Below are 10,480 nucleotides of genomic sequence, written 5' to 3' on the forward strand. Positions count from 1 at the left end.
GCTATCTTGACGAAACTATTTGCATGTCTCAACTAGAAGGGTTCGAAGTTAAAGGTCAAGAGCAAAAGGTTTGCAAGCTTCTTAAGTCTATTTATGGACTTAAACAAGCTTCGAGGTCTTGGAATCTTAGATTTGATGAAACAATCAAAGCGTTTGGTTTTGAACAAAACTTTGATGAACCTTGTGCTTACAAATAGATCAAAGATAAGATTGTGGTATTCCTCGTTCTTTACGTTGATGATATTCTACTCATTGGGAATGACATAGAATCATTATAAAAGTAAAGAACTGGTTAGCTGAGAAATTCCAAATGAAAGATTTGGGAGAAGCCAAATATGTTTTGGGAATTCAAATCTGTTTCAAGCAGCTTATATTGATAAAGTGCTAGAATGCTTTGGCATGCAAAACTCCAAGAAGGGCACTATGCCCACTGTTGCTAATTTTTACTACTGCGCAAGTATACGCAATCGAATAAACAAGTAATAGTAGTGGAAATATATTATCGTTCCGTCAGGGAATTGATCTAATAATTACCAATAGCAAACTTTTATTTCTATTTGACTAATGAAATTTTAATGACAATTAACAATGAACAATAAACTAAGAAAGCACAATTTAATTAACGAAATTTAATATAAGCGAAAGATTAGAGTATTCTAATTTCATCAACCTTCAATTCTATTCAATCAATAATACAACTAATATGTTTCTTTGATCTATGGTTATAGCAAGTTTACTAATGACAATTCTATTCTCTCTCAAGATATAAAATATTCAGTTTACCTGCGAATTTTCTACATGTCTGTGATAAATTCTACACATAAACCGCATTAAGAACAAAAACCTAATTGCTACACAAACCAATTTGATACTTTCGTTCTAAATTGAAATCTATGTCTATTGTCTAAAGCTATTCCAATTCTCACTTTTCAGATATTGAATTAAAACCAATAATCATGCAACAGATGGCCAATCAATTACATGCATTAAACATAAGAGCAATAGATAACCATAAATTCAAAGATTCATAGAAATTGCATTAAAGACGAATAGAATATCCAGTGACTACATTAAAATACTTTAAATACGAATTTAGTTCATAATATTAAATTCATCACACAATCTAAAATTCAAAAGCATAAAATAAACACAAACAAAATAAATGTGGATTCTTCTCTGTTTCTTTTCCTTTGCCGTCAGAATGCTTCCCCCTAACTGTCCCTTTCGATCTTCTTTTTATTCTTTTACAAAAATCCAAAAACCTACGAATTTCCATGAAAATTTCCAAAAATGCCCTCGTGCCGATATATCGCCTATAATGCTGCGATATATCGCATGGTGAATGTTCTCGATAAAAACGCGAGTTTCTGATGTCGTTCTGCTTAAACCGAATTTTGGAATTCCACAAGTGGCGATATATCGCCTGTACAATATTTCCAAAGGTTAGCCAATTTTTGGCTACTAAAACAAACATTTATCAACATTCTCGAAAAAATCAGAATTATTACGACACTCTGTACAAGTTCACCAAATAGATTAAATAGAAACTTTCTCTTGAGAAAAACAACTAAATCAATCTGAAAATGTTATAAATAAGCGTATATTTTGTACGCTTATCACACCCCCAAACTTGACTGATTGCTTGTCCTCAAGCAAACAAAAGAAAGAACAAAGAAACAATCCAAAACTAAAAAAAATAAAATCTATTGGATGACTTAACTTCACAGAAAAATTTAAACTTAGACAAGGGGCATAATTTTTCTCAAAAATTCCAATTCTTCTTCAATCGCTCAACCAATGCTTCAGATCATGTGACTAGAATTTCAACATATCAATAATTTCTCCAAATACTGTCATTCATGCAAATACATACTTCATTTAACAAATACCATACAAAACATAATTTTACAAGTATCAACATTCATTCATACCACAAACCCATCAAAATTCACCATAAGCTTGCTCAATTAACTTGTCTCCACTAATATAAAATCTGTATCAAGTAGATCAAAAGGACTTTTATAGGCTCATAACATTAGGCTTAGGTAAAGGTAGATAAATAGTCATTTAGGCTCGAAATTACCATAAGCATATAAACCTCAAAACCAGCCAACTTTCTCTTCACCACACCAAAAATCACCCTTTTATACAATTAGAGAGAGATAGAGATTACAACACTTTTATCATTTTCTTCTTTTCTTTTTGTATCATTTTTTTCTAGACTTATCACTTTTTTTCTTTTCAAGTCACACTCCCCCAAACTTAATATTTTCTATATATATACAATCAAGGAGTGTGACAAAGTGATTTGTTTATTTATTTTTATTTTTTTCATAATCTCAAAAACTTCTCTCTCTCTTCTTTTTGTACAATCATACTACATTCAAATTCTACCAATACCTCACTATTTTCCATTCTACTTTCCCACAATTTATATGCTTATGATAACAAAGGAAGAGGAAAAATAATGAAGTTAGGAAAATTTAGGCTCAAATAGTATAATCAAGAACAAAAACCAAAGCTTTAGGCTCAAAAAGGGTAACTAAGGATAAATTTTTATGGGATAGCTAGAAAGGCTCAAACGTTTACCAAAGAAAATTGCCTAAATCATCTCTACTCAATACTTCATTTAGCATTTCGTCTCAACGAATCAACTGAGCAAGTTCTAGCTTATTTCAACATCCACCATACATACCAATTCCCACAATACTTATAAACTTATATAATGTAGAGCATAAATTAAATAAAACACATATAATACACAAATGACAATACTCAGATCAATTATCAACAGGTTAAGCACACAGTCTACATATCAAAAGCATCAGTCTAACAACATCAAAGAATTAGCATAATTCATCATTGAAGCCCACCTGTCTTAGTCAATCATAGTTTCGTACAGTCATCCAACATTAAAAATAGAAATAAAAAAAAATCAAAAGAAAAGTAAATAGTCCCCCAAACTGAAAATAAACAGTGCCCCCACTGTTTCACAAAATCCAAAGGACCTGATCTAAAAGAAAAAAAAAAAAAAACTAGAAAAAACCTGACAACCGAACAGTTACTCTTCATCGTCAGAATCTGGAGGCGGCTGATATGGCTGGCGCAATTCTGGAGGACATTGAGGAAAATCATGAAAGCCGGTATAGCGCGCAAATGCCCCACAAAAATCAGCCATGTAATTCGTCATGTGGAATTGACGATCTCGAATATCCGCTTGACCATGCAACAACAGCTGTTGTTGTCTCTTCAACTCTTCAATGTCTTGTTGCATGGTACTATACTGCCGAGAACTAGAGCCTTCAGTAGCTCTAGAAGTTGATGGTTTCCGCCCCTTTCTCTTCGGCCTTGTGGTCTCAGGCTGCTCATCGGTCGGTGGCAAGGACAGCAGACTCAGATCAACAGGCTCGTATCCCAAACCAGTGGGTCGAGGAACACCCCCATAATTCTCATCCTGATGTAACACCGATTGATGACTAATGATTGGAGACTGTTCACATACTTCATTAATGTTCATTGGCACGCCTTGATCCTTACATAGACTGGTAATTAATGAAGCATGTCCATGACCACCAGATGTGGCCCCTCTCGCAATGTAACTGATACTCTCTGCAATGAGCCGCCCAACATTAATCGACTTGCCCGAACAAATACAATAGAGCAAGTAGAGACGTTCAGTAGTCACTTCCATTTGTTGAGTAGAAGGCATGAGAGTACTGATGACAAACCTATTCCACAACCTCCCATATGGACTCAAACATGTAGCCTTGATTGATCTTGGAGTAACCATGTCACTCCCCATCTTGTAAGTAGAACCGGGCTTCGTCATTTCCCTTAGGAGCAAATCATAGTCCTTTTCTGCGGCCCCTGCGCGATAATCGTCATCCCAATCATCATTTAGGCCGTAGAACCTATTGATTTCTTACGGAGAATAGCAAACCTTCTTACCCCGAACTAACACTGTGTGATCATCCCGCTCGACAAAAGCGTTGGCATAAAACTCACTTACCAAACTAATATTAGCCAAAAGTTTTGGCTCACACAACTGCTTCCAATTCTTATTTATAATCATCTGTGGGAGTATGCCATCCAATTCACTGGGCCTAAAGTGAGACTCCACTATCACTGTTTTATTTTTTACTATCCATTCCTCGAATTTATTTTGTGCAGTGGGGTTAACAAAGGTATGAGCAATATTTACATTGGCTCTTTGGACGGTGGACATAGCCTTTGCTTTCTTGGGAGCCATAGAGTAATTGAATCACAAAAACACAAGGAATTGTCTCTGAACACACTAATAATCCCAAAGCAACTCAGAAATACACAAGAATATCCAAAATAGTCCAAAACCGTTCACTGAGTACTTTTGTCGAACACCTAGTGTGCAATCGTGAAACAATGGCCAACAATATTCAATGAACCCCAAAATCTGTCCCAACTATATACAATATTCTCCCAAGATGATGAAAACAGTAAACACACACCAATCTAACAATAAATCCCAAAAATTCGTCCAATGCCCCACAATAACATCAAGTTCTTCAAATTTCCTCAATAATACATCAAACACAGAAAAACTCAAGAGAGTACCTTTAAAACTTTGAAGAGGATGAAGAAAATGTTCTTAAGCATAGCAAGATTCGGCCCCTTCCTTTGATGCGTGATGATGATGATGGAATGCTTGAGAGAGATTTGTTTGAGATGAAAAATTGGAGAAGAAGGGAATATTTGAAAGGGGGTTTCAGTTCTGTTAAAAGGGTCGAATTTGGGGTTTATGTTGCGGAAAAAGAACTGATATGTAACTAGCATGTGCTCCCCACGTGCCTTTTTTATTTTCAAAAAAATCGAACAGGCGATATATCGCCTATATGTGGCGATATATCGCCACAAGCTCTATGCCGAACCAGGCCTCTGACTTGCGTGCCGATATTTCGCCTCTTCCATCCCCGATATAGCGCAGCCCCATTTTGATTTAGCCGATATATCGCCTATAAGTGGCGATATATCACAACATGCAGTATAGAAAACGGCGTCTCTGACTTTTCTGCCGATATTTCGCCTTGACCACTCCCGATATATCGCCTCCTCTTGTACATGAGCCGATATATCGCCATTGATAGGCGATATATCTCCTGGGACCGAAAAAAAATTCCAATTTAACACCAAAAATCCCCTCCAAATCTGTGGTTCAGGAGATATATTGCCTGGTGTAGGCGATATATTGCCTAAACACTGTTCAAAATCATCAAGTTGTTGTTTTTTTTTTATATCTTGTTTTTCACGTTTTTCACGGTTCTACTATAATAAAAGAAAATAAAATAAATAAAAAATAATGTCAAACGAAAACAAAAACAAAAATAAATTACAAAATAATGAGGTGCCTCTCAAAAACGCTGTCGTTAACGTCATTTAGCCGGACGCTGCTTTCCTTTCCATCAAGAATCCACCAATGTAATATTGACCTTCGTCTCAATTTCGCCTCCATAGTAATGCTTCACCCGTTGTCCATTAACTTTAAACGGCGAAGAATCACCTTGTTGAATTTCCAAAGCCTCGTATGGAAAAACTTTTGTAACATTGAATGGCCCCAACCATCGAGACTTTAATTTTCCCGGAAATAACTTGAGACGGGAATTGAATAGCAGCACCTTATCCCCAACTTGAAAAGTTCGATTGACAATATTATTGTCATGCCATTTCTTTGTCTTCTCTTTGTAGATTCTTGCATTCTCGTAGGAATCATGACACAATTCATCCAGCTCATTCAGTTGAGCTAGCCTTAATGCTTTCGAAGCGGCCGGATTGAAATTCAACTTCTTTAACGCCCACTGTGCCCTATGCTCCAATTCAAATGGCAAGTGACAAGCTTTACCATATACAAGACGGTAGGGAGAAGTACCAATTGGCGTTTTAAAAGCCGTCCGATAAGCCCATAACGCATCATCAAGCTTATTCGACCAATCCTTTCTATTAACTTGCACCGTCTTCTCTAAAATCAGCTTAATCTCACGATTTGACACTTCCGCTTGCCCATTTGACTGCGGATGATATCCCAATGCCCTCTTGTGTTTAATTCCATACTTCTCCATTAAAGAATCAAAAATCTTATTGGCGAAATGAGTCCCTTCATCACTTATAATAGCTCGAGGTGTGCCAAAACGAGAGAAAATATTCTTTTTCAAAAACTTGACTACCACCTGAGCATCATTAGTTGAAGTAGCAACTGCTTCAACCCACTTACTTACATAATCCACTGCCAATAAAATATACAAATTACCGAACGACGGTGGGTAGGGTCCCATAAAGTCAATACCCCAAACATCGAATAATTCAACCTCCAATATATTAGTGAGAGGCATTTCATGACGTCTTGAGATATTACCTACCCTTTGACAACGATCACACCGTTTCACATAGTCATAGCTGTCTTTATACAGAGTAGGCCAATAGAATCCACATTCAAGGACCTTTGCAGTAGTCCTTGCTCCCCCAAAATGTCCACCAGTCGGCGATGCATGGCAATGAAACAAGATGTCCTTCATTTCTCTTTCCGGCACACATCTTCTGATAATCAAATCCGGACCTTGTTTAAATAAGAAAGGATCATCCTAGTAGTAGTTCTTCCATCATGATAAAACTTTTTCAGTCTCTGCCCAACAAATTCCGGTGGCACTACGTTGGCTGCCAAATAATTCACATAATCAGCAAACCATGGCACAAACTCATCCTCCACTGCAAATAATTGTTCATCTGGGAAACTCTCATTAATCTCTCCTGCAGCAAGTTTTGACTTATCCCCCAACTCGAGTCTTGATAAGTGATCCGCCACCAAATTCTCTGTACCCTTCTTATCCCGAACCTCCATATCAAACTCTTGTAAAAGAAGCACCCAACGAATAAGTCTGGGTTTAGCATCTTTCTTAGCAATAAGATGCCTGATTGCGGAATGATCAATATACACAATAACTTTGTTCCCCATCAAATACGGCTTGAATTTGTCGAATGCATAGACAATGGCAAGAAGCTCCTTCTCAGTGGTGGCATAATTCAACTGAGCGCCATTTAGTGTTCTGCTGGCATAATAAATAGTCTGAAATACTTTGTCAACACGCTGCCCCAGAACCGCACCCACTGCAAAATCACTTGCGTCGCACATTAACTCAAATGGCTGGTCCCAATCCGGTGAAATTACTATAGGTGCCGACACCAACTTCTGCTTTAGTTTCCTGAAAGCTTCAAGACACTTCTCATCAAACTCAAATGGCACCCCATTCATCAACAAAGCTGAGAGTGGCTTAGAAATCCTGGAGAAGTCCTTTATAAATCTTCTGTAAAACCCCGCATGACCAAGGAAACTTCTCACTCCCTTAACTGAAACTGGAGGCAGCAAATTCTCAATAGTAGCAATCTTAGCCCTATCGACCTCAATACCATTCTTAGACACCTTATGCCCAAGTACTATGCCTTCATTTACCATGAAATGGCATTTTTCCCAATTCAAGACTAGATTCGCCTCTTCACATCTTCTCAGCACAGCCTCCAAATTCATTAAACAATTGTCAAAAGAAGACCCCATCACAGAGAAATCATCCATAAAGATCTCAATGCTCTGTTCCACCATATTAGAGAAGATAGCCATCATACACCATTGAAAAGTGGCAGGGGCATTGCACAGACCAAACGACATACGATGGAATGCAAAAGTACCATATGGGCAGGTGAAGGTCGTCTTTTCTTGATCCTCAGGAGCAATGGCTATTTGATGGTACCCTAAATAGCCATCCAGAAAACAGTAATACTGGTGTCCAGCCAATCTATCTAACATCTGATCAAGGAACGACAGTGGAAAGTGATCTTTTCTGGTTGCTTTATTCAGTTTACGATAATCTATACAAATCCTCCAACCAGTTACGGTACGCGTCGAGATAAGTTCGTTATTGTCATTCTTCACCACTGTAATCCCTCCTTTCTTAGGGACTACCTGAACTGGACTCACCCAACTACTGTCTGAAATAGGATAGATCACCCCAGCATCTAACCACTTCAAGATCTCCTTCCTTACCACCTCTTTCATTGCTGGATTCAATCGACGTTGTGCTTCAATAGAGGGCTTACTGTCATCTTCCATCAAGATCTTGTGCATAACTGTGGATGGACTTATCCCCTGAATATTTGCCAACGTCCATCCAATTTCCAACTTATGAGTTCTCAACACCCTTAATAATTTTTCCATCTCCTCATTAGAAAGAGAAGAAGACACAATAACTGGTAAAGTCTCCTTCTCACCCAGAAAAACATAGCGAAGATGTGCATGCAATGATTTCAATTCCAGCTCTGGAGGTTTCTGAACTGATGGTAATGGTCTTTCAGGTCCTTGGCCCAAATCTTCATATTTTCGATTATAAATTGGCCCTTTAGAATTCAACCACTGTACACACTCTTGGACCTCACTGTCTAACTCATCATCTATATCCCCAATTGTCAAGCTCTTCTGAAGTGAATCCTCTGTGAGATTAATTTCAGCCACCGCTTTCTCTACCAGGTCAACTCTGAAACAGTTGTCATTGACATTTGCAAACTTTAAGGCCTTAACACGTTGAATACTACTTCTTCGCCCTGAACTCGCAGTGTCAGCTCACCTTTCTGAACATCAATCAAAGCCTGCCCAGTAGCTAAAAATGGCCTGCCCAGAATGATTGGTACATCCATATCCTCCTCCATATCCAGAACGATAAAATCAGCAGGAAAAATAAACTTATCCACCTTCACAAGAACATCTTCAATAATTCCCCGTGGATGTTTTACCGATCGATCTGCTAATTGTAGAGTGGCTGTTGTAGGACTAGCCTCCCCCAAACCAAGTCTTCTGAATACAGACAAAGGCATCAGATTTATACTCGCCCCCAAATCACACAAAGCATGCTTACATTCAAACTTCCCAATTGTACACGGTATAGTAAAGCTCACCGGATCTCTCAACTTTTGGGGCAACTTCCTCTGCAATATCGCACTGCACTCTTCAGTGAGCGCCACCGTCTCATACTCCTCCATCTTTCTTTTCTTTGACAGAATCTCTTTCATAAATTTGACATAACTAGGCATTTGCTCTAATGCCTCATCAAATGGAATATTGATGTACAGCTTTTTGAATACCTCTAAAAACTTAGAAAATTGTTTATCAAGTGTAGTTTTTCTAAGCCTCTGAGGATATGGAACTTGAACTGGCTGACTATCAACAACGGGAGGACACTTGTTTGAACCCTGGTGGTCTTCAGTAACCCCATTCGCTTTATTATCTGATTTCTCACCCAACTCTTCATTCTGAACCACTGACTTTTGTACACTGGGCTGCTCCACTTGCTTACCATTCCTCAACGAAATTGCTTGACAATTCTCTTTAGGATTTACCACAGTATTACTAGGCAAATTCCCTTGCGGTCTGTTATTAAGCATGTTGGCCAACTGACCCACTTGTGTCTCAAGGTTTCGAATAGAGGATCTGGTCTCAGTCATGAATTGAGTCTGAGTATTAGTGAGGGTCAACAAGGCTGCTTGCAATTCATTAGGCTTTTCTGGTTGATCTTGCGGTCTAGGCTGGTGTGACGATGAGGCTTGATTCATAGGCTGTTGTGGCATGTGCTGCTGGTATGGCCCTTGAAACTGTGACTGTTGGCCCTGATTATTTCTCCATGAGAAATTTGGGTGATTTCTCCACCCAAGATTATAAGTATTGGAGAACGGATTCCGATAAGGCCTCTGAAAATTACCAACTGCCTGTACCTGAGCCTGATTAACTGGCATATTACCATACATGTTGGCCGCTGTACACTGTTCATACAAATGAGGCCCTCCACATATTTCACACCCTGATTGCATCTGTATAGCCTGGGCTTGAGCTGAGATCTTGTTTTGTTGCAACTGCTTTGTCAATGAAGCAACCTGAGCAGTTAAAGCAGTTATAGCATCTAATTCATGTACCCCAGCTACTTTTCTCTGTGAAGTATCTCGTTCAGCAGGCCACTGATAATTGTTCATAGCCATCTCCTCTAATAATTCATATGCCTCGTCAGCCCCTTTACTCATGAAAGCACCACCTGCTGCTGCATCTATTATAGTGCGAGTAGTACCACAAAGCCCATTATAAAAATTGTGGACTAACATCCACTTCTCTATACCGTGATGAGGGCATTTCCTGAGCAGGTCTTTGAATCTTTCCCATGCATCGTACAATGACTCTCCCTCATTTTGATAGAAGTTATTGATTTATCCCCTCAACTTAGCAGCTTTTGCAGGAGGAAAGAACTTTGAGAGAAACTTCTGAGCCAGTTCCTCCCATGTGTTGATTGAGTTGGCCTGTAGAGAACAATCTCAGCCTTATTGCATCATCGCTCACCCCATTAAACTTAAACGTTGCACATAGCTCAAGGAAATTCACTATGTGCAAGTTAGGATCCTCATTGGGGAGACCACCAAACTGAAC

At 38.5% G+C, this 10,480-nt stretch overlaps 1 non-coding gene across 1 annotated transcript; it reads left to right on the plus strand.

The window, feature by feature from the left end:
* The first annotated feature begins 10,171 nt into the window (after positions 1-10,171).
* LOC133833292 (small nucleolar RNA R71) lies at positions 10,172-10,278 on the plus strand. Its single transcript, XR_009892683.1, has one exon. It is a non-coding gene; the product is annotated as a small nucleolar RNA R71 (small nucleolar RNA).
* The last annotated feature ends 202 nt before the right edge of the window (positions 10,279-10,480 follow it).

The sequence above is a fragment of the Humulus lupulus genome, chromosome 4 (genome assembly GCF_963169125.1).
Source record: "Humulus lupulus chromosome 4, drHumLupu1.1, whole genome shotgun sequence".
Lineage (NCBI taxonomy): Eukaryota > Viridiplantae > Streptophyta > Magnoliopsida > Rosales > Cannabaceae > Humulus > Humulus lupulus.